Source organism: Lepidothrix coronata, unplaced genomic scaffold (genome assembly GCF_001604755.1).
Source record: "Lepidothrix coronata isolate B3197 unplaced genomic scaffold, Lepidothrix_coronata-1.0 Scaffold36, whole genome shotgun sequence".
NCBI lineage: Eukaryota > Metazoa > Chordata > Aves > Passeriformes > Pipridae > Lepidothrix > Lepidothrix coronata.
Window position 1 is genome coordinate 1,741,467 of NW_016690216.1, and position 27,632 is coordinate 1,769,098.

Consider the following 27,632-nt stretch of genomic DNA (forward strand, 5'->3'; position numbering starts at 1 on the left):
AGGGAGATTTTCTGTGTCTTCTAAAGAAAATGAAGGCATCAGTCCTTTTCTCTTTTAACTTGCTAGCAGTGTATATGTGTATGCAGTGTGTATGCAGTAAACAGCACTCTTATTCCCTTCAGGGACTGTCAGTCAGAAGAATTCCCCTGTGTACTAAAAACGTGAAAGTGAATATACAGGGTTGTGCAACTATAAATTGATTTGACATGTCAATTGAATAATAATGGCAAACACTAAAATACTTTGGCTGTGAATCAGGTGTGGTGTGAGAGTTTCAAAGAATGACATGGTCCATTTTTCTTGCTCGTTTATTGCATTAACCCTGCAGTTACCAGATGTTACTGATGTCTGACGTACTCAGACACTAACAGATACATGTAAAAAGGTCAGTATTTCTGTCTTTCACTTGTGAACTTTCAATTCAGGATTTGCTGCTGTATTAAAAAATATGTATGTTTATCATGACAATTAGTACCATTGAAAGTAAATAAAAGGATAACTATCCCTAAGTTTTGCTAGATTTCACATAGTCCAAACCAACACTTCAAGCAAAATACGTTCAAAAAAGTCTCTCAGTTAAAGCAATAGTCTCTTATTTTACCAATGAAATATTGATTTCAGGCACTTATTGCAAATGTCAGTAATTTTTTTCTGGGGGGGAGATGTAATTTGTTTTTTTAATACAGTAATACCTTAAACCTCCCTCAAAGAGCCGTACTCTTTGTGCTAGGGCATCCTTTGTGAAATGATCTGGGTTGTGGCACTAAACTTTCCATGTGACCTGTCTACACCTAGTTCCTCAACCCCTCTATCTTCTTCTAATTTCTACAAACTAGGAAGGTTTAAGTCTTCTCAACTACAGTTGTATTCTGCATTTTTCAAAGGTGCAAAGCTACCTGTTAGAGCACTGTCTAACTGACAATTCCTCCCAGTGTAGATCTGCTTGAAGAGGGTGAGAGGTTAAACACCAAGTTAATGTGATGACATGCAAGCAACAAATAACTGGAGTAAGTGTGGGTTATTAAAATCTGTGAGCCACAAGGTGTTTTCAGAGTTGTAGTTCTTCTTGATGACAGGTAGTAATGCTTCCAATGAGCTGGAGGTTGGCATGCTGTTAAATTAATAGCTCACGCCAATTAAATTTTTTTCTTTAGACCATGTGGATGATAAAAGGTTATTAAATTTAAGTATGGTTGACAAACAAATCTGTACCAGAAATTGTGAGTGATCAGGTCATCCTGGCAGATGTGCTCACCATCACATCTCTTCTGTCAACAGCGTTATCAATTCCTGTGACTTTGGTTCTCTCTTTTTTTCTCGTGACTCACTGCTCAGAGACTATAATTCAACTGTTATGCCCATATCAGAAGTATTTTAAATTATATGGATCTTAGTACTTAGGGCATTCAATTTGGTATTTTCCATAGATTCTGCATGACCTTAATGGAACTTTACAGGAATGAACAACACGATTTCAGGCACCTGAATTAAGTGCTTTAGTGCCAGTTCATTTATCAGGGCTTGTGTAACCATCAAAAGTCTTACCCTAGCATTAATTTAGAAAGTATTTAGTTAGGAGGTCTAAATGGTGAATTGGTGTATTGTTTTCTCAATTCACATTGCAATATCTATCAAAAATGTACTTGGAATAGGGCATGTGTTTCTCCTTCAGACAAGGCTCAGCAGAAATATTGAAGAGGTGCTATTAGATGTAATACCGTGTACTGATCACTCCTCCGCAGTTTTATTCAGCCTTGGAGTCCCTTACCATGTTACAGTTTGTCAAATCTTGGTTTCGTTTTATCTCAGCTATGTAAATCCCACTTTTTGAATTCCAAAATAAAACTTTTATTTGAAGGTTATCCTTCAAGGATGTAAGAATACAGATGTGTGATATCCATTAGCAATACAGCTTTCACAGTTTATTATGAATTTTATTGTCAACTTTATTGTCAACTGATACTACTTACTGCTCTTTTTAGGGAGAGACCTCACTTTTCTCACTTCCTAGGATTTGCTTGTGGTGGATTATTCACAAAAAGACAAATGAATGTGTTGTATCTTTTTGATAGTCCCGAGTAGTCAAAACATTACATGGCTAAATAACAACACTTCACCAAGCTATTGTGAAATATTTGAGTAGCCAGCTAGCCCTTTTTAATCCCTATCTTCTCCTTTCACCCCAGTTCCTTCGAGCTGCCTCTGCTGCCATCTCCTGCTCAGAGCACGACCAGGGACAGGCATCTTGGCAGGTTGCAACAGGAACCGCTTCCATCCGTTTGAAAAGCGGGGGGTACTGTGCATTTACCACTTAATTGTGTCAGGACCCTCCTGAAGAGTGCACCTGCTTCCTACCTGGAACAGGGAGAAGTTGCTTAAGCATGTCATCATCTTAGAAAGGCCACTCAAGTGAAAGAGCTATGGAGAAAGGGGAGAGATGGGGAGACAAAAATACTAGGTATAACTTCTTCCTTGTGTTTTCAAATTTTGCTCTGACTTTCATGAGTGAGAAAACCAGCATGTTTGGCCAAAAATTCCAGATGCAAACAAGCAACAAAGGTACATGCTCTCTTATTTTAAGAAACCATAAGTTATTTAAGATGGATATCTTTCTACAATATTGGGATTTTGTCCACTGCAAAACCTCCCATCTTTCTGTATCTTTTGCTATTAAGCGGGGCTTATAATTTCTGTGTGTATTTAGAGTTCAAGTTGAGCTGAAAGGAAATACATGAAAATTGGTTTTATATACCTAGAATCAGATAAAGATTTAAGCTGTTTTTTGGGGTGTGCAACATCTATTATGTAAAAATAAAATACATAAATAAAGTGCAGTTAGTTCAAAGATAAACTGTGCTATAGTCATGAAAAAAAGTTTCATTAAAAGAATTTAGTTCTTGGACCTTGGGGATCCAGCACAGAGGACTCCTTCCTCTCTTCCCCCCACCCCCACCACTCTCTCTCTTTCTCTCTTACTTTTTCTTCTCTCTTTGCCTTTTTATCTTTCTCTCTTTTGAAAAAGGAATCCGTAGATGGAAAAATTACTAGCTTGAGAAATGCTTATGAAAAATTGACTGATTATCAGGCAGGAAAAATATTTGCTTTTCTAAAAAATCTTTTCAAAATAAATTTGAAATTTTTTTAGCAGTTCACTTTTAAAATGAACTGTTTATTTCGTAATTGTGCAGCAGGAAGTTTGTTGCAGTTTATATGTTTATAGTGAAATTACATGAACTGGGGCACCTAATGGAATGTTTATATTTCAGAAAAAAATGAGCTGGATTTAAATGCAGCATGAATCATAAGACAAGTTTAGAAGCACATGAAGATGAACGTGTCCATAGTGACTCAACAGAGAACATCTGGTAGGTGAGATGCTTTATAAATAAATACCTGAAAGGACCTTGGTTTTAACAAATATCAGTAAAGCATGAAAATGTACTCTAAAAAACTGAGAAATATATCTTATTAGATTCATGTAGGAAGGATAGAATATATTGTGTATTTGTCTGATCAGTCTGGGAGATTCATGGAGCTGACAGAATAGCTAACTGGGATGAAGTCAGTCCAGAAGGGGACTGCTCTGTAGGGGAGCTCTGTAGGGGAATACTGGTGCAGTGCAGCTGTATGACACACATCAAAACTTTAGGCACATGGCAATCACACTGACAACTTGAATCCTTCTCTGGGAATCTCTTCTGAGGTGACAGTTTTAGGATGGGCATACAAATAGTTGAAGACAAAGAGCTATCCTGAAAACATGGTGGACATCTTCCTAAAAGTATGGCGAACAACTTCCCTTCTCACCTTGCTCCACCTGGTTTCTGTCCTTGATTCTTTGGTTTGGAGTTGAAAGCACTCAGGGGTATGCTGAAGTAAGGTGCTTGCTCACCTCCCAGGATCCTTTTCTAGCATGTCTATTTGAAGAAAGATCAACTATTGGACTAGGAGATATTAACCAGATTACAGTTTGCAAGACTGTTCACTGTAAACCTGTTACAGACAGATAACTCAAATACAAATGCAGATTTCTCTATAAAATTACTTATTTGGGCATTATTTTCCATATCTATCAGTATACAGAGACAAAGATTCACAGGGCCTGGAAAGAGAGATTGATTTGGCACTTGACTGATGCAAGAAGACTCTAGTTCTGATACCCACTTCAAGAATTTTTTAATGTTTATTTTTTTATAAACAACCATTGAATAAAATGCACAAACATTTCATGAAATGGGAATAAAAGCCAAAGGCAGTGTCTATTCTAGGAAAACAGATGTGCCAGGAACTGTTTGCTGGCACAGAGGCCAAATGACACAAAAAGGACCCAAATTCATGCTACTAAGTATTCTTGCCCTCCAAAACAGGGTACCCACATCCAAACTGTCCTGTGGGACTTTTTCCTGGCATCCATTAACTCCCAGACCATGTCCAGGATCTGTCTGGTTGGTGTCAAAACCAGTCCAGAGTGTGCTCTGACAGTGCAACTCTGTGGATGCTCCAAACCTAGTGCCTGGCAACACTCCATGGTACAGGTTAGCTCACTGGCATAGGAAAAACCAAACCCTTCTTCACAGCTGAGTGTCACTGGGACAAGAATGCTATGATCTTTTTTTTTCCTTCTTCTTTCTTTTTTCAGCACAAAAAGGGAAAATGGCTCTCTCTCCACACACCCACTATGGAAGTCTCTAGCCAAATGTATTGTCTTGAATGAGCCCTGTTGATCTGAAACCCATTGAAATGAGGAAGCCACTCTTCCACTGGGGTCACTGCCTCCTCCTCTGTCTGTTTTTGCTTTTACAGGGTTTTTTACACACATAATTTTGTCTTGATAATGACACAATGAAAACCTACCTCTCTATTCTTACCTACATTTCCTTAGCACAAACTGGTTTTATCTGGTGATGCTGAGTTCTCACTTTCCTTTGCATGTCACTCTGAGTCCCACTGGGAGATGCAAGCTGTCCCTTCTTTCATGCTTGATCTGGTCCTCATATGAGTTGGTTCTGGGAACTGATCCAGACAAAACTTAAGTCTCTGTTTAGGTTTTCAGTCAGATCATTTCCGAGAACTGGCTTGCTGCTAATGTTCATATGAAAGAAAAAGTAGGAATAAATGCTTGTAGACAGCTCTTAATTATACAGACATAAGCTCAAATTGAACTTTTGCAGTAGGTAAGCAGGAAGAGCAACAACAAATCAGGACTTCATGGGAGAAAAACAACCAGTGACTCTGCTCTCTAGGATAAAAATTGCTGAAGCACACACTGAAACAAAAGCTGAGGCACTTTAGAATCTTTATACTAAAACCTCTCCTCCCTGAAACCTTCAAACACAACAGAGGTTATTGATGGACTTCAATATGATACTTCAGGAAACAGGCATATAACTATTGTCTACCACCAACTTCAGGTGTCTGCCTTCTGTGAATTTGGACCAAAATTCTTCATAAGGGAGCCCAGTCCCCAAAATTCTGAATCCCTTACTTTTTCCAGAGTTCCCTTCAAGAAAGTGAGGTCTTCCCAGACAAGCTGTTGCAAATTGTGTAGGATGTTTTATAATAAACTATTTAAGCATTGCTTTTCAGTATAAACAAAACTTTCAGTATTTTTAGTTGACATGAGGTCCTAATTTCTTTTTCTTTTTTTTTTTTTTTTAAACAAAACTTTCAGTATTTTTAGTTGACATGAGGTCCTAATTTCTTTTTCTTTTTTTTTTTTTTTTTCAGAAGTACCTGATGTTGTGCAGTTGGATTTAAGCTGTGTGTTCAGTCATTAGGAAAAAAAGACATGGCCTATTTTGTGATTTACTTAGCTGAGTATGTGAGCAGCAGTTTTTTTACGTGAGGAGCTAAAAGAGAAATGAAGCATATAATACTGTCATATTTAAGGACTTACAGCCTATATTTGGGGTGTCTTAGGCTTACCAGCCCCCTAGTTTATCTCTATAGCATATTCAGCTCTAGTAATCTGAAGACATGTACTAAATCTTTTTCTCTACAAAGTCTGAAAGACTTTTGTTTATTGACCAAAATGGAATGAAAACTACCTTATTTTTTGATCCTTATCAAAATAAGCTCTGTCCATGTTAATTCTCAATGTTAGTCCATAAACATTTTTTTAAGCTGTAAAAGAGGTAACATACACACAAATATTCAGCACGAAAATACTGTGGGTGCACATTTCTGTAAACATTAATCCCCTAATCATATGAAATTCTCCTTCATGTGAATCCAAAAGAACTATGTCTGGGCAGATACTATCATTTTCTTTTCCATGAATAGCTGAGTTTTTTCAGCAAATTCATTCTGGCGGTATTAATGACCGTTCTGTATTTTCTTTGTGTCAAAATTCAGACAAATGCTCTTATTGTCCAGAAAGTTGGCAGAAACACTGAATATTGGAGAAAAAGTGCCATGTGACCTATAATTCCAATCAAAACGAATACTGCCACTCAACATGGCCAATCCAAAGCCTATTTTAAGTCAGTGGGAGATTTTCCATCAACTTCGATAGGATTTGGATGAAGTCCATGCTGCATACTGGCAACAAACAGCTCATTCACAAACTACAGACCACAGCTTGTTTGCTGAAATTTTGGAATGAATAATTTTGAATAATGAAGAAAAAATCCTCAAAATTGTAAGCAGCTCATGGGCAATTTTTGTACTCTGAAAACAGTTGCTGTGCATTAGTAAGCTTACTTTGACAAAACGAAAGTATAGCAGTGAACAGCTTGCTGGTTAGGTCTAAACTCTGTAAGCATCTGCCAGTGATAGGAAACACTGAGTTTTATGCTTTGGTTCACTTATTATTCAGTGCTACCTTATATATATTTTTTTTATATATGTATTTCAATTGAAGCTTCAGAACAAGCTTGCAAAATAATTTGTGCCTTCTGCAGTGGGAAACTATCTAGTGCTAGTCTTTCCTAGTACCAGCATCACCACCATAGCTCACTGAAGTGTGTACTGTAGAGTGTCATAGGGTCCTAGCATATATAAGGCTGGAAGGTCTTCTGACCAAACCCTCAGCTCAAAACAGGGCCAGATTATTCCAGCTTTCTGACAGTAATGCCTGATTCAATCTTGAATATCTCTAAAGCTGGAGATTCCACAATATCTCTAGGAATCTCGGAAACCCTGTTCTAATCATGGGGTTTCTCATGGTTTAAATTTCCCTTCTCTGATACTAAATCATAATTTTCATTACAGAATCACAGAATATTCTGAGTCGGAAGGGACCCACAAGGATCATTGAGTCCAGCTCTTAAGTGAATGGCTCATACAGGGACTGAACCCACAATCCTGGTGTTATTAGCACTAGGCTCTAACTAACTAAGCTAATTAATGAATCTTCTGTCTGCAGCCTTTTGTCCTATCATTGTGCATGTAGAAAGAGAGTTTGGTTCTGTTTTTTTTCCACGGCTTCCCATTAGGTCACTGATGAACCTTAGCCTCCTCTCTTTAAAACTCTCCCTATATGTCATATTCTGCAGGTGCCTAACTATCTGATGGCCTTCCACTGTATCAGGAGCTCATAACTATATTCCAAAAGTAGTCTCTCAAGATCTTAACAGAGGGGGAAAATAATCTGCTGGCAATGCTTATACTGTTCTTGAAACTCACGAAGTTTCTGTCAGACTGTCAAGATCCCTCATATCTCCCCACTTAAAATAGGGCGTCAAAGTGCAGCCAAGTAAAGCAAATGGCATATTTTGTGCTGATGAAGACCATATGGGATCCTGATGTGTCTACTGATACAATGTGCCAAGAGTAATTGTATCTCCAAATAACTTGCTTGTTACCTGTAAAACCAGCTAAGGACTGACTCTGACCTCTTGGGTATTTTTTGTGCATTTCCCATTTAAAGATTATGTAGCTTGGTTGGCCAAACCCCAGTCATTATAGCAACAAGAACTTATCAACTTTGTCCATATATGCATGTAAGAAATATTGCAGTTTAAGTTGTCTTATGAATAGGTACTATAAGAATAACACTGAAAAGGTTTAAAATTCTGCCCTGCCTTGCCTCCTTAGTACACTTTCCTGGGCTGATCTCTTTTTAGGATAGAGAGGAATGTTTATATTGAGTAAAATAATAAATTCAAAAGGCTCCCTTAAACTAGGGTAGGGGGAGATCTTGCAACTCATCTGTTTTGAGTTAATCAGATTTACAGATGTGACCACTATACCTTCATTTTAGACTGATTTCAGAAGATGACTGAATTTTATGTGATTACTTTTCCTGTCATTGAATTAGGAGAAAACTTATGAAATTCTTTTAAAAGTCTAGAAATTCCATTAACTGCTTACAAAGCAAAGCTTTGTCAGTCAAAGCTGAAAATGGGATTGGTTGATAACAAAACCAAAAGGTGACATTTTCTTCTGAGTTGACTATTTCTCCACAATATCCGAAGTGCTGTGTTTTGAAAGGTTTCAGCCTGTCATAAATCTAGACTTTTGCCTAATACATACACCATATAGTAAGTAAGAAGTTGGGGGTTTTCTTGTAGAGAAAAGTATAATTTGAGGTACTCTTGAGGTGGAAAGTCTGGGTTCACACTTGTATCAACATTGTTTACTTCAGAACTGTTTAAAATAAAATAAATTTGCTTGCTTTAGGTAGACATAACCGTTTCCCGGTTATGATTGTTTACTTTGCTCACACCCATGAAAACTGTAAAGAAACCAGGGGCTATGATTCATAGAGAATACAAAATACAAAAACTTTGTATTTTGTCTAACTACTGCCTCAACTTATGCGCTTTCTACTTATTTTTTGGACTACTGGCTTTCTTAAAACTCTAGTGCTTCTCCTCTTCATTCAAAAGCAGAAAAGATTAAACAGTGTAATTCTGGGAGGTAGATTTCTTTTTTCCTTTACTTTGAAAGCAATATTTTACTTTTAAAGATGTGTGTTGGCTGGTAATTTCACTTTCTTTTTTTGTGGAATGCCATCGTCACAATTTAGGAGGTTTCTACTTTATTTCAGTGTTTCCTCACTGTCCTGAAAAGTTCCTTTTGTCTCATACTGATTTTCTTACAAGCTCTTCACTTGTGTTAACCATGCTCTAAGGACACCTTTGTGTATAAGTATCATCACTGGTATTTTCAGCAGGATCTATGTTATTAGTGTTGATGAGATGCCCATATATATTTTGGCCAATTTCAAATGTAGTAGATTGATTGTCTATGGTTTAAGTGTTTTAGAGAGAAACATTGTACTACCTTTAGGAATGTGCACACCATAATTAGAGTTTCTCCCTACACAAAGATATTTATCTGAAACCTGATTTTTCGTCCCATAATTCTACCAAGCTCCTATGATCTCTTCTGTACCAGAGCCAATTAAATAGTGCACAAGAATTTTTATTGTGGGCAGTTATATTGTCTGATTTCATAATTGATCTCAAACCAGTATTGCCTACTTTACTTGGGATGGGCTAGATGTCTCAAACACGCAAATAGTTACCCCAAAAGAAGTGCAACAGGTCCCAGTGAGGTGCTTCAGAGAGCTTGATTTAGGTGCCTAGGCAGCATATATCCTCTCAAAGCAAAATGAATTACCTTCAAAGAACAATTCAGAGTACTGAAGAGGATTTGATTCCTCATTCTGATGCTACATAGAAGTAGCTTGCACGAAGTTCATCTGGGAAAGAGGTATGATCTCGCTCAAGATGGAAAAAAACACCAACAACCCCCACACTGCTTTTGTGGGAGCCTAAATTCAAAGAGTTAAAACATAAGAACTTTCGTGATAAAAGCAAAGTTTTTACTGACATTTTTTCCTATTGGGATTATTTTTTCCAGATTATTTTTGTGAAAGTCAAGCCTACATCCTTCCTATGTGATCACGGAAATTCTGAGGCTAGCACTTTGACCTTGTATGCATCTGTAAGGTATGACTTATATAATGGAAAGATTACTGATTTTCTCTAATGTTTTGCTGGGGTTTTTTTATATAGTCAAGTGTTAAAAAATATGATCCTAACTTCTTCACTGTGATTTAGCTCTCCACCTTAGTGTCTGTCATTGTATAATTGGGGATTATGTGGCAATAAAATGGCATTTGATCCTAGGTCTTCAAAATGGAAGATCTTCATGCCAAATCCTCAGTCCTTACCCCATCTTTCAAAGAGCTTTGCTGCTCCTTTGCCAACTTGTCTTTTACCATAATGAGATGTGATTGAAGGGAGTTATTATTCCCTTCCCCTTCTTTTCTGCCACACTGTCAAGTACTACCAGTGAAGGAGTGAATGTCATGAGATGCTGACTACCTAACTTAAATTCAGACCTTTTAGCAATAATAAGTCTATTAAATGCAATATTAGATCACTTCCTGTTACACTAGGCAACAGCCTTTTCCAGGAAAAAAAAACTTTTATATTTCCAGCATAAAAAGTGCTCACAACATTTTCATTTAGTCTCATGGTATTGCAAATACAGTATTAGATTGACAGATGAGCCTACAAAATAGCACCTGACCACCTACCTTAACTCATAAACCAGCAAACTCTGAGCATTAAAAATGCCATCACCTTGGTCTCCTGGCTTGAGCTGTGAAAACTGTAATTCTTTTGGAGCCAGATCAGTCAGATTGCATGATGTCAGTTTGTAGAAAAGGAGACTGTAGCAGGATAGTTGTGCTGATTCTCTTTGCAGACATTCTAGTGCAGAATTTGCATGTAATTTGCTCCATAATAATTAGAGTAGTATATGTTGGGATATCTAGGACCATAACAGAATGTAGTACATTAGGAATGTAGATATACCAAAACTGTATTTCAGTCCTCTTACAGAAGAAACAACAAAAATCTTAAGAATTATGAGGCCAACTGAATAGAGGATTGAAGTAATTTGTTTATGTTATAATTATGTTTCTTATAGAATAAAAGGTCTGCTTTTACTGAGGCACAAGAGTTGCTTCAGTGAAACCACCAGGAATGAATGCACTATGTTCAGTGTAACTGTGCTACTGTTTTATCTCCTTTGCACCTTTACATATTGTGACATCTGCCTTTAAAATATGTCCTCCACAGTACATACTGCAGCCTCCTACAGCAGTGACTTCTCAGAGATTTTGCTGAGGTAATTTAGACATCTTCTGAAAATTATGGAAAATTCTGAGATATGTTAGTATCCATATATTTTGTTTTAATTCATCAAGAACTTGTACAATTTTCCTTACTGGAAAAAAATTCCTATTCTTGTTGTCCAAAGTGAATGCCAGCTTTGAGATACTACTCTGACTTCTTCTACTGCTATGTGGTCTTTTTTGGAACTGCTGAAAAGTACTGCTGAAGATCTGGGGAGATACAGAGTGAGAAAAATCACTGGCAAAATTAATCATGGCCAAATTATCTCTTGTGTAGATAGAATCTGACCAACGGCAGTGTTAACTGAAAGAATATTTGTTTTGTTGTACCACTAATCTTTCATTTTGCCTGAGATGAGGGAACTATAGAGTAGTAAGAATTCTAATATGTTTTTCTTTTTTAGTTGTGTGTAGATGCAGAACCCTGATAGATGACATCATTCTGTTATTCTTTTTCCTAGATATGTCCTTTTAATACAAAAGAACTTCACATCTCATGTTAACTATAAACAATTTTTTAACTCAGAGCTCATGGCAGTCCATGAAATGAGTAAGATCTGTCCATGGTCCTCACATGGTCCTGTAAAACAAGAAGTATGCTCTTGCAAAAAGTCCCTGATTTTAGCTTTGACAAGCTTCCATCCTCACCATAGTTCTATAGTTGACTAAGGACTGTTATTGAAGGAAAGAAAAGAATATTTATTTTTGGGACAGATGTCAAAATGTAAGAGATAGATATACAAAACATAGGGAATAAGAAGAGAAAACTACATTTGTTTCATTGACAATCAGAAACAAAGACTTGTAGAAAAACAGAATATCTGAATTACAAGATACTAAACATATGGAAAATATGAATTCTAAGCAGTAATACATTACGTATCCATCCAAATTCAAGTCATTCTACCTTTCTATCTAGAAGAGGTGAACACGACAGCAGTGGTAGATCAGTTTAGGTGCTGAGTAGAAGGTTTTGACAGTGACATTCTAGCCTCCAAATTTTTGGTTTAGTATTAAATGAGAGCATCCTTAGGGATGGAGCTTTAATGCTCATTATTCATTCTAATGAATAGCAATATGTTTAACACTCAGTTCCATTGGTACCAATAATCTCCTTTTGTTTTGTTTCACTTAAAAATTAAAAAAGATGAAAGATATTTATATTCTAAGACAATGATTTTACACTACTGAATATGTATCCTACCTTTGGACTCTGACTAAGGCTATCTAACTGAAAAATGAGGGAACATAACAAAGTCATATAAAATAATAAAGGCTTGAAAAGACCTTCTGTGAACACTGTGAAAATTAAAAAAAGTACTATGAATATAGCAGAGTTAAAGAACTAATTAACTAATTAAATAATTGGGTTTTATATAGTTAAATAGTTATATAGTTAAATTACACAAGTTTTTTTAATGCTAAGGTTTCTGAAAGGGACATGAAACCTTATGTATCAGGGTATAACTCAACTTCCAGTTAGCAGCACTGAGGGGAAAAAAAAAATCTTATATGCAAGTTGCTTCATAACTTGCAGAAATTAGATTAGATATACATATAGAACTACACTTACCACCCTGTTCATGCAGTCTAATCGCCACCAGTGGTAAGTTCTTTCCTCAATTTTTCTTCAGGAAAAACTCATATTAGAGGATTATCATCATAATATAGTTCTTAAATATTTGAAAATGGATATTTCAAATTCTTCCTGCTAGTTGAAATACACATCAGATTTAGGCTTTTTCTGACATAGCTGCATATGTTTCCAGTTGATTTTATCTCCAATGACATCCATGTGAATGTTTCCTGAAAAAAATATTGTGTGCTTCTGTTTTGTACTTAGGATATATGAAGTGTATATAGGAAATATAAGTACATATAAGACATACAGCTATGTGTATTATAGAATAGTACAGACTTGCCATAATTCTTTCCCCTAATTCCTTGTTGTTTTCTGTCCATTTCTGACAAATCTTTCTAAAGTTGAGGTGAATTTCCTGTGTACAACTGTCAATAATCTGAATAGTTCTGTTCCTTGAATTCCTGTCTTACTTCTCTACAAAGTTATGAAGTGTCATAACTTTGTTTATAATGTACTGTTTTACATTCAAGGGTCTTCTGGAAAATTTACTCATATAATTACCACTTTGAGCTAAATTATATTTTGTCTGGTCATGTTTGGATGACGACTGGCTTAACCAAAAAAAACCCAATTAACTATACATTTTTTCAGATTCCCAAAGGGACAGGTAAGAAAAGAATCAGAAAGTATGAGGAAAGGAAAAATGAGACTCTACTTACAAGCATTTTTCTTTTTAGTTGTTTGGTGCTACTCCACCAAAGCTACCAGTTCTAGCAGTGAAAATCCATCTTGTGACTGTTTATGTTCTTCTGAAGTGTTTTTGAAAGCTGCCTCTGAAGTATGTCATTTACTAACTCTACCAATTTGCCTTTTATGGTACAGCTGCTTGCTGAGTTCACTCCTGCACCAATAAGCGAGAACAAAGCTGCAGTTTGAGTCATTCTTTGCAAAAAAAGGAAGAAATTATATTGAGAATCTTGTTGAATTGAATTTGAACAAAAAACTATTTATTGACATTCCTAAGCGATCTGAAGGATTAATTAGTGAGAAAATGGAGCATAGAAATTATAAATAAGAGAAAGGCTTCATTTCAGCTTATAGGCTATAATACTTTTATTTCCACTTCTGAAAGACGGTTCTGTGAGGAATTAACCTTTGTATTGACATTTTCAATCCACAAATAGGTTTTAGGTTACACTTAAACGAGGCTTCCATTGCTGACTCTGGAATTTAACTAGTGAATGAGCAATTCAGCAGAAATTCGTAAACATGAATGTTACAAGTTCCCTGTATCATATTCTTGTAAGAAAAACCTCAGTACTTAACAATTTCTCCAGAACATTTTTTCCATAATTGACCTTTAAAATCATGACAGGAGAACAAAGCATTGGCTGACATTTAAGGTGAAATAGGAGGATTTCCTCATATTTTATTACTAAGTTTGTTTTTCTTTTATTTCAGACTATGGGATGAATAATTTGTGTCTGCTTTTAATCAACTGGTATTGACATGGAAAATTACTAAGGGTGTCACTTCAATGGAAGTGGAAACCATTTGTTTCCTTTGGAAAAAAAACCATAATAATTTACAATTTTTGGACAGGCATTCAGAGAATGATATGATAGCAGTGGTCTACTTTTTTTCATAGCCTTAGAATGGCTCCATCCATGTGTGTGCCCATACAGGATGAAAGGAGAATTTGTGGCTCAGTTTTGTGTCTTTCAGTTGTATTTGCTCATTTTTTTTGGGGGGGAAACGGTGTGTTCTAGAGGATTCCCAGATTCAACACTCTTGTCCAAAGACAGTATAAAACAAACTGCAAGTAAAAATTGTTGTGACAAGTTTGGCAGAAAGTATGAATGTTTAGTCCGAGGTCTCAGATCACAGGTAAAACTACTACTTTGTGCAACAGCATTAATTATATGTGCTATCAAAATCTCATTTATAGGACTCTCAGTCATAAAACCAACTCATGAGTTACTTCCTATTAATCCAGTTCTCAATGTCTGGGCTATCAATGCGCATGGGCAGGAAACAAATCACCTAAACAGTGTGTGTGGAGTGAACTGAAGAATAAAAGCATGTAACAATAAAAATGTTAGTCTAAACATCTCAGCAAAACAACAAGATTTAAGAGTACAGTTAGTTGATGGTTGCTTAGACAAAAAGCAGTAAATTAGAGACTATAAATAACAGAACAGTTACTGGCTTTGTAATAATGTCCTGTAACACAACTTCGGAGGCAATCGTTTACTATTATTACCTCTAATGACCAGACTCTCTATAAAGAAAAAAATCTGAAAAACACACTATACCTATAAATTTAATGAAGCACATTTAGTCTACAAACACACACCACAAATGCAAATGGCCATTTCATGTGTAGTAAAACAAAGAAAACAGAGGAGACTCAAGACAGAAGAGTGAATCCAAAGCTAAAGTCCAAGAGGTTCAAGTTTATTACAGGTCACATTTGTGCCTGTCTCACAGATAGCACATGTTGCCACCTGAGCCTGGAGCTAATGCTAATTAGCACAGAGAAGATTATTTATTCTTAGAGGTCTTTTCCAGCCTAAATGATTTTATGATTCTATGATTCTTTCTTTCTGGAGCTTACCAGTTAGATTTCATTCCTGAAGGTGGACCTGTGTGTGCGCATGTGTATGTGGGGGTAAGTTTTAATCTTTTTCCAGTCCCCAGAGGATTTTAGGTATTTCAGGTCCTAGCTGCAGATTCTTCACCCTTTATCTCAAGCTGTGCCAGCTAATATTTTTTCTGCTAGAAGTTTCTGCTTTGTGGTACCCACAAACGGCTATGTCTTTGACAGCAGGTTTGACACCCTTCCAAAGTCAAGATTTTCTCTTCCCAAAGAATTTAGTATCTGCCTGGATATGCAGCTAGGAAAATGGGTCATATTACACCTTGCAGTTGCTTTCAGTTCAGAGGTTCACTTGATGGATTATAAGACATCTCAGTTTCCTTTTTTTTTTTACTGAATATATGAAGGTCCCTGCATTGGTTTATGTGATAAAGTGATCCTGTCTATTGATGGTTCTGTGACTGAAATGCTTCTGTGTGTGGGTCAAAGCTGAAGTGAGTCAAAGCACATGGAGCTGTGTTCTAAGAAGCAGCTGGGGCATGAGGGCTGGTGGGAAATGCACTATATCCTGTGGATGTTGAGCACTACTCTCAATTCTGCTCTGGGACCTGACCATGTCAGATGTGTAGAGTGAGGGATTCTCTGCCTGGGAGATGAAAAGAGGCTGCAGCCTCCCAGGAGTGGTTCACAGCTGAAAGAGAGGTCTGAAAGGGGAGACAGGGAAAAAAAAGATCTGGTCGCATGGAGAAAATCTTGTTCTCCAAGAAAAGCTTACAGGAAGTTACAACTCAGAGCAAACATGGGGCAGTTTCCTCAGAGAAGCTACAGACCCAGCAGCGCTTTGCAAGATCTCACCTGACAGACTGATGCATTTACCAGGATTGATTTTCTAGGCAATGCTTCTCCCTTAGTATGTTTTAGTCAATGTTTCAAAACATGGCTACCATCCTCTACGTATATGCAGTCATGGTGATGTCTAACTGAAACGGGTTGATAATCTCACTTAGCGACCATAGGTCACACAGCAGGACAGCTGCCCAAGTTGGGCTTCCTTAGCGGTAAGTGGAATCCCATGGGATAAGGTAATGGTTGGTGTAAAATATAGCTATGTGCCTTACCCTCTGCATTTAAGACATTACATAAACAGATGGTTTAAATACAGATAATGTGGTAGTTCTGGATATATTCACCAGTGTCCTTTACTGAGAGAGAGTGCATGTGAGCCCCAAAATGGCAAAGTTGTATCTTCTTTATAAAAATCATGGCAAATTATCAGAGACATCCTCCTGTCTAAAGCCTCTCCTTCCTGTTTATTTTACAGAGCCTGTGACAGCACAGGATCTAAATTGTTTTCCTTCTGAAATGAATAAAAACCCCAACTTTCAGCTCTATAGTAAATTGTTTCTTAGACGCCAAGAAGTTCTCAATATATGCCTGAATCTTTACGACAAAATGCTGCATTATAATTATATATATTCCTGAGTGAGAGCAGACTAACATAAATGCCAGCAGCTTATCATTGTGTTATTCTACTGTATAAGAATTTTTATTTTTTTTACTGACAGATAGTATAGGGAGCATGAAAGACAGATGGCAACTTTTCAGTTTAGTCAAGAGAAGATTTCCCATAACCATTTATTTAAATGTTTTGTTTGATGCAAGGAAATTATTAATTGTTCTTTAAGTAATGAGCTTTGACACTAATAGCTCCTTAAAATCTGTCTTTGATTTTCCAAGAAACTATGTTCATACTTTGGGTTAACAGAAAACAACAAAATAATTATGCAGAATCATGATTCAAACATTTCTGATCGCTTTATTTTTAATTTGATTTTAAAGTTGTCAAACTATATACCTTGTACAAAGAAACAGCTAACTTTACAGAACTTTACAGAAAGCTGACATAGTTGGTTACAGTATAATCATTTCAATAAGACAGTTGTTCCACTAACTTTGAAGGCAGCTTGTAATGGTTCTTGCCGAATACCTGCTCCTGAAGTTGGTTTTGAATGACAGGGATTCAGCGTGTGTTTCTTTACCAGACCGAAAGTGTTTTTCTGCTTCCCTGCCTTCAGCAACCTCCACTGTTCTCTGTGAACAGGCTGTGTAAAGTGAGAATAGAAGAGGAAAGAGGGAGGAAAAGGGAAGGTTTTGCCTGCTCTCAAATATTTCCTTCTGCCTTGACTGCATGAAACCTCGGCACATGAAGCAGCCCTTTCCCAGACTATGACTCAACTATATTTTCATTTAAAAATGAATATAGATGGGAAATTGCATCATTAAACCCAGGGGGCAACCTCAGGCTCTTGAGAGCAGCAAGAAGTTTATGTCTTGGAACAAGACTAGCTAGTTTTCTCAGTTTCTGCTTTCCTGGAGGCCCAGGTCTTGACAAGAACAAACCTATAAACGTTTTAAGCAATAGAGAGAAATCTGTAGATTTAGATGCGAATGTAACTTCATTCCAATTTGACACCAGTATTTGAGGGAATTGGGGACTCCTGAGAGGTCAGTTTGCAGAGAGATCGTGAGAATAAAATGGGCAACCTTGCTGGCTTAATCCCCTCCCCCTCCCAAGGGAATTCTTACAGACTGTGAGATCATAACCATATATTCTTAACCCTGTGGGAGAGCATGTTCAGAAGATGAGTCAAAAGGACTTATTATTGGTTATTTGGTTTGGAAATATTTGTATTATACAAGACAAAAAAAATTACATCTGCTGCTATTTTGTTGCTTTTTGTTGTTGGTTTTGGGATATGTGTATGTGAAGTACCTCTTGTGCATTTTCACTTAAGCACAGTGCTTGGAGAGCGTTCTCCATCTTAAAATTCATCCTGGCATTTGTGGATTTTTTTTTAAAACGAAACCACTCTGTGACAATGTGGGTGGTTGGGTATGTCATAATCCTGTCATGCACTTGGGTGCCCAGACTGCAAAGAATCTCTTAATTTTCAAGCAGGAGAATTTCTTTACCTGAATGAAAAGAAGGCTCCCTCCTTGGTGGAAGATGCCACCCAAGTAGGCTGAGAGTAAACCTCTCCTTTTAGCTCAAACTCGCCTCTTGATGAACCATTTGATTTTGAGTTGTATCTTATTGTTGTGGTATTTCTGTCCCAGAATGTGGAATACTGTGCTGTTGTTAAAAACGTGTTAGTAGAACCCAGCATTCGATGGAACAGGGGAAGCAGTAAGCAGAGCAGGCTATCGAAGTGCACTCTGAAAGACAGAGTAGATGGGTTTGAACATGTGATCATAGGGAGTCTGCTGGGATGCTAGTTTGGGAAGTAAGAAATTCTGGGTAAGTTGATGGGAGACAGGCTTTGACTGCTACTGAGTGAGTTGATCCAGATGAGCGAAAATATTTTGCTGTTAAGATTTAGCATGTGTGACAAGAGTATGGCAAACTCTCTGGAAAAAAAAAGCCAGAAAGGACAGCTTATAGTATCAGCCTACAAACTCTTTTTTGTTCAAAGCCAAGAAAAATGTTGCCTGTATATTCCAGAAGGATTGTATCTTCTCTGGGGCTTGATTATGAGAAATTCTTGCTCCTCTACAATCCAAGCTATTGAAGTTGAAAAAGTGTCTTTTAGTATTTCTTCTTCAATAGTAAAAAAAGGCTGAAATCTGTGTGATGGCTTTATCGGTGGATAATTCTCTGCCACGTGGATGGGGTAGTGCGTTTTGAAGGAAGTGTTGTTAAGTGTCAATTATAATTTAAATATTATTTTTTCTACTCCATTAGTTCCAAGAAGCGGAAATAGTTCTCAAAAGCTATAGGCCAGATATTTTTTAATAGGTTCTGGTATCTTTTGGTGGTCAGGTAAAGTTTCACTAAGTCAGACAAAGTGGCTTTCTTAGTCATCTAGCTGATAATTGTCTCAAAGGCTTACTGTTTGTATTTATTTTACAAAGATGAGAGCTGTTTACACTGACTGGTACTTCAGTGAGAAATGGAAACAACTATGAATTAACTGACATGGTTATACAGATTTATCCAAACCGAAGGACTTTTAATGATATACTTGAATTCTGCAGCGTAACAATGAGTTATGCATTCATTGTGCAGTTCCTTGCAGATTCATCACTGTGCTTCTTTGTGTTAGTTTTGTGTTGTTATTTTTCTTGACTGCAGTCAGACAGACCCTGCAATAAAATATCTCTCATGGGTGATTCTTTTCTACACCTTGTTTATTATGCCCTCAAAATAATTTTATAAAGACTGGTGCTGATTTCACAGCGCTGGGGAGTTGGACACACAGTTTGCACATCTCTACAAAGTATGATCATGTTGCTTAAGTTAAACTAGTTCTGTAACAGATATTCCTCACTAACAAACTATTATTCTAAACAAAAGTCAGATAGTCTTTCTTGTATTTTACTGTTTGTTTGCTGAAATGATGTTTCATGTGCCATTTTAACATGCATCTGTAAGTCTCAGATGTTCTCAAACAAAGCCACGATGGAGCACGATGGAATGCCATTAAAAAGTGAGTTTTTATTTTACTGCTGAGTCAAGCGTATTCACTTCTGAATACTCCTCACAGACACAGAGCACCATGGAATGTGACAGGAAACCTGAAGCAGCAGTAAAACACAACCTTCATGATAAATGTAGAATTGCAAACCACTGGAATACAGTGCCAAATTGTGGTTTAAGTCGCATTGTGATAGAACACTCTGAGGTAGGATAATATTGCCAAGCATTAGCAACAGTCAATTCCTATGTGAGGAATGAAAAGTTATGTTGAGAAATTATTTGCATCTGTGCAACATTTTGTCTTTCCAATGTCATATGGCAGTATATTAAAAGTTCAACTAATTTTTCAACATATGAACTGTGTATTGTCATCTGTGTTATGAGACATAAACAGACAAAACCAAATTTAAAAATGGTTATTCACTTTGACCAATCTTACAACCTCTTTTTTTGACTGCTAATGACATAATTTAATGGCCAAGAAATTAGCAGATATTATATATCTGTTTTAAACAGTAGACACAAGTTTTGGAACCAGAGATAATTCTTCACTAACATAAATATAATGGGCAGAAGAAATAGCCTTACAATCTTATAGTGGATCACAACTTCGCCATTCATTTCGAATTGAAGGTATTTGAATCTCTAATCAGTTCAGAGATTAATCTTCATCAGTGACATAGATGAAGAGATTGTGTGTACCCTCAGCAAATCTGCAGATGACACCAAACTGGGTGGTGTGTCAACCACTGGAGGACAGGATGCCATCCAGAGGGATCTGAACAAGCTTTAGAAGTGGACCAATAGGAATCTCACAAGCTTTAACAAGACCAAGTTCTGCACTTGGGTTGGGGCAACCCTTGGTGTCAATACAGGCTGAGAGATGAACAGATCGAGAGCAGCCCTGCTCAGAAGGACTTGGGAGTGGTGGTGGAGAGGCTGGACATGAGCTGGCAATGTGAACTTGCAGCCCAGAGAGCCAGCCAGCATCAAAGGAGGTGATCCCGCACCTCTATTCTGCTCTTGTGAGACCCTACCTGGAGCACTGCATCCAGCTCTGGGGTTCCCAGCACAGGAAAGACACTGACCTGCTGGAGCAAGTCCAGAGGAGAGACATCAAGATGATTAGAGGGATGGAGCACCTCTCCTATAAGGAAAGGCTGAGAGAATGACCTAACTGCAGCCTTTCAGTACTTGAAGGGAACCTACAAGAAAAATGGAGAGGGACGTTTTACAAGATCATGTAGTGACAGGACAAGGGGGAATGGATTCAAACTAAAAGGGAGTAGGCTTAGATTAGATATTCTGAGAAAGTTCTTTGCTCTGAGGGTGTTTGCTGTGAGGTTGCCTGGAGAAGTTGTGGATGCCCCATCCCTGGAGTGTTCAAGACCAGGTTGGATGAAGTTCTGAGCAACTTGATCTAGTGAAAGTTGTCCCTGTCCATGGCAGAGTGGTTGAAGCTAGATGATCTTTAAGGTCCCTTCCAACCCAAATCATTCTATGATTATATAATTCTATGAATAAAGTATTAGAATATACTAACTGAATAATTGAAATAGATACAGATAAGGTAATTGTCAGAGAGGAAGAAAAATTCCTGATAAAAGTAACTTTGGACAAGATTAAGTACTACTGTGAGAGCAGCAAGTTATATGGTGCAGTAGTAAAGGAAATTTGAGTGGATTCTGAAAGATAAAATTTGTAAAGATCCCTTTCCATTTAGGAACTCCTAATGAGTAAAGGGGAGGAGGAAAAAGACAGACAAAGAGACATGCCTCAAAAGCTATAAAAGATCAAGGGAGATAGATAAGAAAAAGGAAAGCAGATAATTAATCTTTGACAACCATTTAAAAAAATGCATTAGGGAACAGATGAGTGGGGCACAGCGGTTAGCATTTGGAAAAATGTTGTGCTGGGAGAGCTGTAAAGCGTTGAGACCATGAGGAAGAAAAGTGAGAAAGCATTAAACTGATAAAGAGGGAATGAATTTTGAAAACAAGATGGATAACAACTGCAGTGTTTGGTGAAAATTGGGAAGTGGTAGACAGAAAACAGGAGTAACCCAAGCAGCTTTCTGAGGTGACAGTGGTACCTTTGTAAGTATGGGATTAAGCACAGAGCAGAGAATGACTTGTAAAGTAGCAGCAAATGTGGCAGCTGAAACTCAAATAAAGTAACAAAATGGTATTGAGGAAGAGCTGACAAAAGAAGGCAGCATAATCTGTGATTCTCCTCTTCAAGCATTCTATTGCAGTAAGGCACATAAAGAGTCTCAAGGGTCATGAAATGAGAAAATCAGCCTTAAGCACCCATAGAGAGTAGAAGATAAAACCAAGTAGACTACAGCAGATCATTTGTGACATTTACTTTGCTTGTAAAAAGGAGAGGTTGCCTGCACTAAGCAGTAATATTAGTCTCCTGCGACTTGTGGCTATTTCGACAAGGTAAAAAGGTTATTTTAAAATTACTACTATTTACTTTAAATTACAGTGTGTTCTGGTTTTGTCTTTAGATTACTTAACACTTTCAGATTGTGGTAAGTACAATCTTCATCATAAAATGTATTTTTTTTTACTGCTTTTGTGCATGAATCCTTTTTGAGTTGTTTCGTGACTCCCTACAGCAATGATTGTAATGAAAATTGTATCTACATGACAATTACCTTTATGCAGGAAAAAAAAGGTTTAAAACTTAAAATTTTCCATTCTAAGAAACATTACGTGGTGGGATGTATTTCTAAGTGGTGAAATATTTTCAGTTGCAGATTATATATCCCAAATTTCATTCACATAATTTTTAATTCCTGTAATTAATGCTACTAAGAAGGTCTAAAAGACAAAGGTTGTGGCACTCCTATTTAGTACCATAATATTGCTTTAACTGTAGAGTAAATACTTTAGAAAATATTTAGCCTTGGTGAATATGGGTCCTAATCCACTGTTCTGTTGATCCCACAATGAATTTAGATTTGCTTAATTTGGTCTATTGATATAAATTTTATTTTTAAGTGAAATGCACAGGAGCCAGAAAAACTAAGCAAGGATGCCAGAAGTACAGCAACCTGCGCAGGGTGTAGTGGTATCCAGCATGATACCATGGCAGTGAGTATATAACAATCTCATCTACACTGACACTGCAAGAGACCAGCATATTATATAGCATGAAGCCAATGGAAAGATGCAATAAAGGATCAAGTCTTGATAAAAATACTAACTTTATTATTGAGATATTTGCAACATTGCCAAACTCCAATGCTCAGAATGACTGTTTTGAATTTGACTTCAATTGCACACTGTATTTCTAAATATACTTCTACTGTTAGGATTCAGTGGGGTTTGGGTTTTTTTTTAGTTTTTGTGATTAGGAAGAATGGGATACATTTGAATTTTATCTGTACAACCATTACAGACTTAAAACTCCATTAAAAAAGACAAGATTCTTCTAGAAACCCAAGAATCTCAGAGCATGGACTTAAGTTAAATAGTGAAATGTTGAAAATTTCCAAAAAATTTTAAAGCTTGCAGCATCACTTGTGAGAGACATTATTTTCCATATAGGCATTCCACTTTTTAAAGCATGATGACACCAACTTCAAGGCTGGTAGTAAAACCCTGCAAGCAGGAACATGCTGTATCAAAAAATCAAATAACCTCTGAACACATCTGAGGTTAAAATTAGTCTGGGAAATGGTAGTCAGTGGAATCTTATTCATGCTTGATGACTTGATTGAATGGTCAAGGCAATATGTAATAAGATATGTTATATGCCTGGGATTAGCTCTATTTTCCTTTTATTTTACTGTCTCTTCAAATTAAACCTCTGCAACTTCACTTTTTCATGTCACTTGTTCTTCTCAAGCCCAAAGAAAAGAGACTTAATCTAATTGACACATATGCTAAGAGCGCATAGTGAAAGAAAAACTAGACAGTCAGCATTAATATTACTGATTTACAAACTTTTCTTCTCTGACCCTTGCTAGATCCCATGGAAATCTCTGTAAATTATTTTGGTCAGTGAAATATTTAGAAATCACATTGCAGAAGTTGCCAAGAGGGTGGGATGTACTCAACATTTAGTTGTCATTTTCAGTAAATTTCCATTTTATCATAGCGCCTGCAATTCTACTAGAGCTCTGTAGAATTCCACAGAGGCATGCGGTGAGTTTTCAGTCATTTTTTTTTTAATTGAGCTTTTTTGTTACTTGAATATTTTAAAATGTTGAGTTCATTATATGCTTTAGTAAACATGTTTCAGTCCAAGAAGAAAAACTCAAAAAATACCTGTTCATGCAGTGGGTGGAGGCAGGGGGGTGGTGAGGTGCAGGGTGGGTATGCACAAGAGTTTTTGACAATGGAGCAGAACAAGGAAGCCCAAGAATATTGCATGTTTTTGCCTCCAGGTGTGTTACTGTAGCATCACTAGCCACAAGATCCCAAAGGATAAGACAGCACACTTAATCACCTCCCTCACCTCGGTAAGGCTTACAGCCAGGCAGAATCTATCTCACCCACTTAAAAGCCATAGGCATGTAAATGTGCACAATTTCTCTGGGATTCCTTCACTGTAAGGTGTTGCAAGCAGCACTTAAGGTTGCTAGTACTGCATCACAGGCTTTACAACTGTGAGGAAAAAAGATAACTTAATTGGTGTTACAATTGTAAGTTCTTCCATGAAATGGCTTCTAGAGAGATGAAGGAAAAAGGGATAATGTATGTACTACACATTTATATTATTCATAAGTAAGTAAGGGGAAAAATAAGGAGTTCGTTCAGAGACTCTTTTTTCAGGAGGGACACAAAAAGAACTGTTCCTTTCTCTCCTCTAGATGACAAGTGCTACTTAGGGGAGGATCCCTGAATAAACACTTCTGGAGGGTATGCTCTTGAGGAAAGAAAGACACTGAAGTTGTGATCAACAGAAAGGACTCTGAGGTAGCAGCATTTTAGTATTGTGTCAGTGATTTTTACAAAAAAAAATCTTTAGTGCAGACCATTCACTTCAGAAAGCATCAGAAAGTTCAGTCCTGTAACAGCTTAATAGACAGGTAACAGCTTCAGAAAACATTTTTTATGTCTTTCCTGTTCTTGGTGGTCATGAGGGTAGATGCACACCAATGCTGTTGCAACAGTTTAATGGAGAAATAACACATTTTATTTTCCATGATAGCCAGTGTACCTCACAAGAGTACATTAATATTTCAAACAAAGCCTTTGCCAGACAGGGAATGCTGCTCCCATTGGTACAAATGATGATAGCCAAAGTAAAAAACAGAATGCAACTTGGATTTGGATTTTTAATGTAGTTTTTAATGGAAAACAAGAATTATTTCTACATCATCATCTGCATAGTCAAAATCTGGGATTTATTAAGGCATTAAATATGAATTGGGATTTTTTGGTTCAGCATTTTTTTCCTACTATTTTCATTACTCTTCAGAGTTAAAGGCATCCTAAGATTGTACAAAATTTAAAAATTATATAATAAACACTGACTTTCCTTTATGGAATAAAGAGATTAATATTTTGCATAGGAGGAAAAAAAGCAACTAATATAGGTGCTCTTATTTTCATGTGTATTTATAAAAAACAGTAAAAGTACCCTAAATGAACTACAAAAACATTCCCCTTGTCCTGTTTATTAAAGATAAGGTCCTACATTTAAGAACCACACATTAAGAGCCAGGTAATCAGTTTTACTTGTGCAAGAGCTGGTCCAGTTATTTCTGATTAGTTGCTGAGACATTTTTGAAACTATCAAATATATTTATCCACATTCTCTTGGCTGACTCTCAAGGAGAGGATCAGGAAAGGAAATGGAGAACACCCATGATAAACTATTCCCAGGAAAATTTTGAAGCTGGCAAACTCTCAAAATCATGTTTTACTGAGATTCAGATGAACTGCATATTATGTACAGTCTTTGGAAAATGAGCTAAATGAATGCATTCTGTGCTGTGGTCCCTGAGTTTAAGGTGAAATGTGTACTAAATCTTCTGTCCTTTCTGTAGCTATTTGCTGGTAAGCAGTCGTAGTGTAAGATGACTCCAAAAAAAAAAAAAATCTGTCAAACTAAAGCCATACTTCTGGAAATATGAAAATCACAGTGTATCACCTGAGCACACTAAGCTTGTTGAAGTACACTGGTTCAGTGATGTCTATTTGCAAAATTCTGGTTTTTCTTATCTTTTCTTTCTTGTAACTAAGTATTTCAAAATTTGTCTTTCTCTGTATACCCAAATACTAGTCTCCTATTTCAAACAAATTACCCCTTTACCTTGCCTCTACAGAAATGCTCTTATGGCATACTTAATTCACGTTATGTCACTAGATGCCCACCAAATGAGTAGAAATATGATACGAGGGAGAAATTCCTATGGCAATTACTGCATGGTAGATAAAATGTTTTCAACTGGAACGATGATTAGTGACAACAGAATTTCATCCGCAGAAAAATATTAGGAAAAATTTTTATTAAGTAGAAGAGCATCTATTTTATCTACGTCACAGAAGAATTATTTTAATCACAGTAATATCTGTAACATAATCTCTAATATAGTCAAAGCGACATGAGAGATATACAGAAAACTATGTTATGGGAACTATGGACAACATTCTGTTGTTGATCTGACCAAGACTTTCTTCAAGTGTGGCTCTCTCATTGTCAAACGCTAAAGTAAAAGGGAGGATCATGAAGTTGGAAACTAGCCTCATCCGAACATTCTGTGTCATTTATAAGACCAGATACACTTAAAGCAGCTGGTATGTTAGATGATATGTTGCAATCAACTTTCAATTAGCAATAGTTCATATATAAATGATCTTTGTCACTACAGCAAGTTATTTATCCGAGTTAAAATTATAAAACTGAAAAGTCAGAAATGACCGTGAACTAGTAAGTCAAACTTTCTATGCTGCTATTCAACAAAGAGAAAGCTTTAAAACACTTTTATAATACAGGCATATTTCATTACTGAGCTGTCTGTATGAAAATGATTGCATTCAACAAAACAATCGTCCTAATTGGTTTTACTTTCCCACAAATTTTACTTTTATTTTTCGGCAAATTTTATGCTGCTCTTGAGAAGTACTCAGAACCTAAAGCACTGGCATTTCAACAGGTCATTACTGTGTTGCTATGTTGTTTAGGATGTTGCAGGTAGGCACATACAAGAGGACAACTGAAGAATAAATGAGTATGATATAAACAGATATAGAGAAAGCAGAGATGTCTGGTAAAATGCAGCTCATGACATAAGGAAAGACCAAAAGACTGGTCACTCATGAGGGAGATAAAGTGCATTAGTTTTGTGAGAATTGACTGTTGACTGTTCTTTGTGTTAAAAAGAAATCAATACTGCAAATAATATCTGTGGAAACTGTTGAATTTTGGGGTGGATTAGAGGCATAAAACAAACATAAAATGCCTCTTTTTTGATGCGTGGAAATTGATTTTCCATATTTTTTTCCTCTGTGATTTTCATGAAGAATCAAAAAAGTCTGTATATGTCTGGCAAACACAAAAACGTCTGTGCATGTTTTGCCAACATGCACTGTATCTCCAACCCCCTCTTAAACCTATCAGAAGCTTGAATGCATATCCTGATCTGCACCCTCTGAAGTCAAACTGTGTCTCTGTTTCCATCTGGGATTTCACCAGGAAGTGCTTCAAGTACCAAGCTGTAGGCTGATACCATGAGATTTGCAGACCTGAGAAATTCAGATAAGCCTATACAAGCTTTGAACCTCCAAACCTTTTGAAGATTGCCTGTCATGAATTGTAACTTCACTGCTGTCTGCAGACAACACTGAAACATGAATGGAAACAGATCTCTGTTTTGAAAAGCTCCTGTGAGTGGCTTAAGGACAAAAGGATAAATACA